Source organism: Odocoileus virginianus, chromosome 6, assembly GCF_023699985.2.
Source record: "Odocoileus virginianus isolate 20LAN1187 ecotype Illinois chromosome 6, Ovbor_1.2, whole genome shotgun sequence".
Classification (NCBI taxonomy): domain Eukaryota; kingdom Metazoa; phylum Chordata; class Mammalia; order Artiodactyla; family Cervidae; genus Odocoileus; species Odocoileus virginianus.
Window position 1 is genome coordinate 73,060,081 of NC_069679.1, and position 8,259 is coordinate 73,068,339.

Here is an 8,259-nt window from a genome sequence, read left to right on the forward strand (position 1 = left end):
CTCTCAACAATCACAAAAACATAGAGCTGCAACCTTGCTTGCCTGGGTCCCACAGAACATCTCAACCAAATGATGGGGACACTGGGGTAATGATAAATAAGCATTTGCTCTTTTAGCCACTGAGATTTGGGTTGGTTTTTTTGTTTGTTTGTTTTTTACTCCAGCATAACTTAGTCTATGCCAACTGATAAAGCACATGTTGAAAAGTCTGGGTTAGAACAGTTGGAAAAGAAAAAGAAAAGGCATTCAAATTGGAAAAGAAGAAGTAAAATTATCTCACTTTACACGACATGGTCTTATTGGTAGAAAACCCTAAAGAAACCATTTGTAAAATGTGTTAACAACTAATTAATGATTTCAGTAAAGTTTTGGGATACAAAATCAATAAGGAAAAATCAGTTGCATTTCAGTACACTAACAAAGACCAATCCAAAAAAAGAAAAGAATAAAAGAAAGAATGAAACTAAGCAAACAATCCAATTTGCTATAACATCAAAAAGGATAAAATACCTAGGAGTAAACCTAACTTAAGGAGGTGAGAGGCTTGTACACTGAAAATTACAAAATATTGCTAAAAGAAATCAGAGAAAACACAAAGGAATGGAAGACTCAATAGCAATAAAATGTCCATACCACCCAGAGCAATTCAATGCAATCTTAAAAAAAAATCCCAATGATATTTGTTGGCAGAAACAGAAAGGAAAAAAATGCTAAAACTGATATGGAATCTCAAGAGATCCTAAACCGCCAAAATAATCTTGGAAAAGGAGAACAAATTTGGAGGCCTCATGCTTACTGATTTCAAAACATACTACAAAGCCAAGAAGTAATCAAGACAGTGTTGTGATGACATAAAGACAGATATATAGACCAATGGAACAATAAAGAGCCCAGAAATAAACCCACACACATGCAGCCATCCCTCCGTATTAGCAGGGGATTAGTTCCAGGACCCCCTGAGACACCAAAATCTGTGGATGCTCAAGTACCATATATATTATATAAATGGGTGATCTTTGTATAACCTACACACATCCTCCTGTATACTTCAAATCATCTCTAGATTACTTATAATACCTAATGCAACATAAATGCTATGTAAATCGTTGTCAGTTCAGTTCAGTCGCTCAGTCATGTCTGACTCTTTGCGACTCCATGGACTGCAGCACACGAGCTTTCCCTGTCCATCACTGTTGTCAGTGCTTGCCAAGTTTAAATTTTACTTTTTGAAATTTTCTGGAACTTTTTTCTCCCAAATATTTTTATCCCCGATTGTTTGAATCTATAGGTACAATACCTTCAGATGGAGGGCTGACCATATTGCCAGATGATTCTCTACAAGGGTACCAAGACCACACGTGGGAAAAGGACAGTCTTCAACAGATGATGTTCAGAAAACTGAATAACCACATGGAAAAGAACAGAGTTAGGCACTTACCTTACGCTCAACAACACAAAAAGTAACTCAAAGTGGATTAAAGATCTACACTATAAAACTAGAAGAAGACATAGGGAGAAAACTTCAGAAAACTGGACTTAACAATGATTAATTGGATGTGACACCAAAAGCATAGATGGAAAAAGCAAAACTAGACAAATGGGGCTACATTAAACTTAAAAGTTTTTGTGTATCAAAGGAAACAATGAAGAGAGTGAAAAACAATCTATGGAAATGGAGAAAATATGTGGAAGTCATATATCTGATTAGGGATTAATATCCAGAATTTATAAGGAACTTCCATTACTCAACAACAATAAAAACCAACCTGATTTTAAAAATGGATAAAAGACTTGAACAGACAATTCTCTGAAGATACACAAATAGCCAACAAGCACATGAAAAAGATGCTTGACGTCATTAACCATGAGAGAAATGCAAATCAAAACCACAGTGAGGTATTATAGCTCTCCCATTAGGATAGTAACTGTCAAAAGAACAGAAAATGAACAAATGTTGGTGAGGATATGGCCAACATCTTATTAACTGAAACACTTTGCACTGGAAATGTAAAATGGTACAGCTGCTATGGGAAATAGTAGTTTTTCCCAAAAAACTAAATTATAGGATTACCATATGATTTGGCAATCTTACTTCTGTGTGTATGTACAATAGAATTCAAAGCAGAATCTGACAGATATGTGCACACCTATGTTCACTGCAGTGTTATTCACAATAACCAAAAGATGGAAGCAACTGAAATATCCACTTAAAAATGATAAAGATGGCAGATGTAACATGATACATCTTTTATTTATTTTTTTATTGTTTATTGTTTTATTAGTATTTATTCTTCTAAGCATTTTCATGAATTAACTATAATCCTTACAACAAGCTCTGAGGTAACCACTTATTCCCATTTTATGGAGGGAGGAACCTGAGGCCTTGAGAAGCTGTGTGATGTGCCCAGGTTCATAAACATTAGTGCATCCAGGACCCCAGCTCAGGCAAGTCAGTTCTATCACTGATACAGCTCAGTTCCCTGCTCAACTTGCAGCCACTGTGCTATTGATGGACCATGACTTGTCGGCCTTTCTGATTTTTTTCTTCTTTGTAATTTCAACACTTAATGAACACTTCTGTGTTCATCTTTATGAACCTCTATCTTTATGTCCTTTTACTTTTCTGTCTGAAACTTATCTCCTACAAGTGGGATTGCTGGGTCAAAGAATAGTGTATGTCAGATTTCAATTAAATTTATTTTCTGAGCACCTAGTAGTTGATAGCATATTTTCCCTTTCACCATCATATTGAACCTTTACAGCAACCTCATGCATGGGTATCATGGTTGTCCTCATAACCGGTAAACGTTAGGAGATGTGTCCTGAGTCCCACGGCTAATTAGTACATGAAATTCCTGGATCCATATCTTGTATGAATCCCACTGTACACTAACTTTTAGTGCTGTAATTGCAATGGCTTTGTGTGTGCGTGTCGTTTCTTCTTGGGAGTCAGAATTTAAGCTTAAATCACCAGGCCAGTCACGTCATGGGGTCTCTGTTTGGTCTCAGATAAGAGAGGGATTTTTGCTCCTAGGAAAAAAACCAGTATTTCTTTGGAATTCAGTGTAACTAGAATATGCTGATCCTGAAAAATGATTCCTATAGGAATTTTTCTTCTAGTTTTTGCTGTTTAGTCACTAAGTTGTGCCTGACTTTTTTGTGACCCTGTGGATTACAGCCTGCCAGGGTCCTCTGTCCATGGGACTTCCGAGGCAAAAATGATGGAGAGGGTTGCAATTTCCTTCTCCAGCATGATACATCTTTTACTACAAAACAAACAAACAAACAAACAAAAAACACCTCATTACAAGAGCAAAGCAATGCTCAGTGAGAAATGAAAGTTTAATGATCAAATGAAGTCACATGCCCATTAAGAATTGTTTCCTTGTTTGCTACGGTCCTGTGGGACTCATGGACACAAGCTCTGCTGGTTTTTAGAGCTAGGTGTTTTAGGGACTCATCCCAGGGGATTGCTTAAAAGTTGGGGTACTAGATGTGGGTCCAAACCCTTCACTCCTCAGGCAGAAGCTGGAAGTTGGGGGTTCCCTCCCAATTGCATGGCACTGGGCTGAGAGTGAGATTTACGGTGAGAGTGTATCCCAGCCTTTCCTACTCATTTTGAGGCGTTGTCTACTCATTGTGCAGAAGTCACTGGGCTAGTTTCTGGATTTTTCTCAGAGGGAATTGCTCTGTGTGTGGTTGTGCATTCTGTGTGTCCAAGGGAGGAAGGAAGTTCAGGAGCCTTCTGTCACTATCTTTGTCCCTCTTCATAATAAGGAAATTTTTTAATTATAGAATAATGCAAGGAAATACTCAAAAATTAATGGGGACTTGCCAAAAGAAACAGGAACCAGCCTGAAAAGGCTCAAGTTGGCCAAATTCAAGACAATTTAAGGATCAAAATTAATAGCGGTAATAGTGGATCATCATGACTATTTTAAAATTTATTGATATATATTTGATCTATAACATTGTATAAATGTAAGGTATACAATGCATTTTTTAATAAAGAATCCACGTGTCCATAAGACATTAGAATAAATAAAGAAAATGGAAGAAAGAGAGGAATTTTTTCATATAGGAATTTTACAACTAATATAGAAGGGATGATAGAAATATAAAATCATTTACAATCACCACTGTTATAACTGATTCAGGCAAGAATCATCAGTGGACGCCAGAACCACTGGTGAAAAACTGCAGGGAACAAGGTATTTTCAGATCTTCAAAGTATTACCCCATAGATTATTATAGGTAACTTTACAATAGAGAAATCTGATAAACACTGCATTACCCAAATGATCAAAATTGATATCATTGCTGATGGGACAAATTGACATAATGTATATCATGATGTGAGGTACAGAAGGATACATTAATTATGCATATTTCCACACCCCAAGTTAAAAAAAGAAATCTAACTGTGAGGAAACTGAAACCCAAAATTGAGGTACATTCTGCCAAACAGTTGGCTTGGAGTCTTAAAAAATGTCAGTGTTGTGAAAAAAAAAAGGGGGACTAGAGAACTGTTTTATATTAAAGGGACTAAGTAGGCATGAAAACTAAATGCAGTGTGTGATCCTTGATTACACTCTGAATTTAATAAGAAGAAATTGTAAAAGATATTATTGGGACAATTAAGGAAATTTAAAGAATGGGCTGATTGTTAGATAATGTAATTGTATTTATGTTAAATTTCTTTAGCATGAATATTATGTTGGGGCTTCCCAGGTGGCACTTGTGGTAAAGAATCTGCCTGCCAGTGCTGGAGATGCAAGAGATGTGGGTTTGATCCCTGGGTCAGGAAGATACCCTGGAGAAGGGAATGGCAACCCTCTCCAGTATTCTTTTTTTTTTTTTTTTCAATTAGCAATAATCGCGCCTCGGATAAACTTCATTGGCTACGATACTGCCACTGCGCAAAGCTCTCTCCAGTATTCTTGCCTGTAGAATTTCGTGAGTGCTTAGTCACTAAGTCGTGACTCTTTGCAACCCCATGAACTGTAGCCCACCAAGATCCTCTGTCCATGGAATTCTCCAGGCAAGAATACTGGATTGGGTAGCCTATCCCTTCTCCACGTGATCCTCCCAGTCCAAGGATTGAACACAGGCCCCTGCATTGCAGGTGGATTCTTTCCTGTCTGAGCCACAGGGAAGCCCTGTGGTAATTGCATGTAAGGATAGCCTCATTCCTAGGAAATACACTGAACATTTAGCTGCGAAGGGTCACAATATCTTCAAGTAACTGTTTAATGGTTTGGGGAAAAGCAGATAGATAGATGAAAGAGGGAAGGAGAAACAGAATGCAGTGAAACATCAACAAATGTTACACCTAGATGAAGAGTATGGGGTGCTTCTTTTCTTTTTTTGGCTGTACCCTGCAGCTAGCAGGCTCTTAGTTCCCTGGCCAGGGATCGAACTCGTGACCTTGCAGTGGAAGTGTGGAGTCCTAAACACTGGGTCACCAGGGAGTTACCGTATTTACTTACTCTGACAACTTCTCCACAGGTTTGGCATTTTTGAAAATAAAAAATTTGGTGAAAAATATAGTAGAGAGAAAAAGATAATTGACAGAGTAGGCTCAAGAGACGGGATCTACAGCATGAAGGCCAGAATTGACTTGGGACAGAAGAGCTGCTCCAAAACTGGAGGCTAGGAGGCAGGAAAAATTAGTGGGTGGGTGTGTGAGAAGAAGTAGGAGTTTGTGCCTACTGATCTCAACTTTCTCCACTTTGTGATGTCGAAAACATCACATGTTGATCATGTTGATCTCAACTCTGTGATGTTGAAAACAAGGCCATTTATTGAGAGGCAAAGCTTGGGGTAGTGGTGAAGAATTGAAATAGCCATGTGGTGAATGAGAGATGCCAGTGACACATAAATGGCAAAGTAATGTTGAATGCCCAGGCAGAACTGCAGAACCTGAATTAGTAGTGGCACCAATTGTGTGTTATGTAGTTTCCACAGACGTATTTAACAAAATCCTTCTGGATCGGTGGAATGAACTACACTTGAGAGTTTACAGGGCAAGCATGACAGTAGAAAAAAAGAGTTGAGGATGCATGCAAGGGAGGTTGAATGGATATAACACAGGTTCCAGAATTGACACAGGGGGCTTCCCTGGGGGCTCAGTGGTAAAGAGTCTGCCTGCCAGTGAGGGAGACATGGGTTCGATCCCTGGTCAGCAAGGATCCCACATGCGGCTGAGCATCTAAGCTGGTGCACCACAGCTGTTGAGCCTGTGCTCGAGAGCCCACGTGCTGCAGCTACTGAAGCCTACCCAACCTAGAGCCTGTGCTCAGCAACGAGAAAGCCACTGCAATGAGAGGCCTGAGTATCACCACCAGAGAAGTAGCTTTCGCTCACTGCAACTAGGGAAGACCCGTGCACAACAGTGAATACCCAGCACAGTCAAAGATAAATACACTTAAAAATTATTTTTAAAAAAGAATTAATAGGAAGTGAAACTGCGAGAAGAGTGTTGATTGGGAAAAGGGGAATCAGCCAAGGGACAGGAAGCTCAAGACAGTTGGTGAACAAATATATTAAAAATTAAGAATGAGAGGGCTGTAAAAATAAAAGATTGAGATAGCTAATGAAAATATAAGATAGTAGAAGTGGAACTATTCCAGCAAAGATAAGGGCTAATCCTGTATTCTGGGTACCAATTGTGATAAACTTTTTGAGACTGACATGGTAAAAGAACTTTGAGTCTAAATTGTTCAGTGTGTTATCCATCTGTGTATTGAACAGAAAGCTAGCATGAATAGTACACCTACAGAGCAATCACCTTCAATATTAATTGCCAAATTGGTACTTCATGATGGTGGAGCTCTACACCAAGGTCACAGGTGTGGAGCCCTGTACCAAGGTCACACAATAAAAGTCTCTGGAACAGACCAAGCCCCATAGCAACTGTTGCCATGATCCTCTGGATCTAAGCTAGCCAATTTCCTGATCCCATATTATGTAAAATACCCACCTTGTTATCCACCTTATAGCATCCTAACTAATCACCTAATGCCACATTCCAGTAGGAATTTTCTCTGTCTTGAGGCTATAAAAGTTGGCTGCTAGCCTGCAAGAGGGTTTGGCTCTCCTACTCTAATAAACTTTATTCTCCTCTCACTCTGCCTCGTGTCTGGAAATTCTCTTCCAACCCACACATGGACCATGACAATAATCAGCAAAGTCAACTACTGTTAATTGAGTCGAGGGTAGGGCATCTTACCCACAAACATCTAACATATAGATTGGCAGGGGGTTCATTCCCCCTTGGGGAATTTAGATCTCAAGACATGGAGAGTTGAACAGCTATAGCAAGATTAGAAATCGTACATAAACACAAACAGGGATACACTTGCCACAGGAGTAGCAAGATGGCAAAGTCCTGGGATAAGAAGTGATCAAGAACTTACTAATGCTGAGGGAGTGACAGCTAGGTCTAAGTATCTCTTCTGGATTATGACCTTAAAAGGCAAGCTCCTCAAAAGCTATGCTCCACTAACCCATTCTAGAAAGCTGAGTGCTGAAGAACTGATGCTTTTGAACTGTGATGTTGGAGAAGACTCTTGAGAGTCCCTTGGACTGCAAAGAGATCCAACCAGTCCATCCTAAAGGAGATCAATCTTGGGTGTTCATTGGTAGGACTGATGTTGAAGCTGAAACTCCAATACTTTAGCCACGTGATGTGAAGAGCTGACTTATTTGAAAAGACCCTGATGCTGGGAAAGATTGAGGGCAGGAGGAGAAGGGGACGACAGAGGATGAGATGATTGGATGGCATCACCAACTCAATGGACATGGGTTTGGGTGGACTCTGGGAGTTGGTGATGGACAGGGAGGCCTGGCATGCTGCGTTTCATGGGGTCGCAAAGAGTTGGACAGGACTGAGCGACTAAACTGAACCTAACCCATTCTACCTCCCCATAGACTAGAGGCAGATTTGCTGGCAGGAGCCAGAGCAGCCACTTTGAACCCAGAGATGGAAGCTTTAAGCTGAAGATGACAACTATGGACTGCTTACCTCTGAATTGTTCTATGAGTGAAAATGAACTTTTGTTTAACCTACTATACTTCAGTTCCTCATTGCTACAGAAGTCTAGACTACTTAATTAATATATTAATATTATACACATTTAAAAATCACCCCTAGTTTACCCTTGCTCAGAAAGCTTGAGTTCATTCTCTCTGAAGATCTTTTCGGTGGTGTTCTTTTTGCATTTGATTGATAATGCTAATATTCTTTTCATGCCTGTA

General features: G+C 39.5%; 1 pseudogene; it reads right to left on the reverse strand.

Annotated features, from left to right (window-relative positions):
• Positions 1 to 4,794: 4,794 nt before the first annotated feature.
• On the reverse strand, positions 4,795 to 4,927 carry LOC139035813 (U4 spliceosomal RNA; annotated as a pseudogene).
• Between the last annotated feature and the right edge of the window lie 3,332 nt (positions 4,928 to 8,259).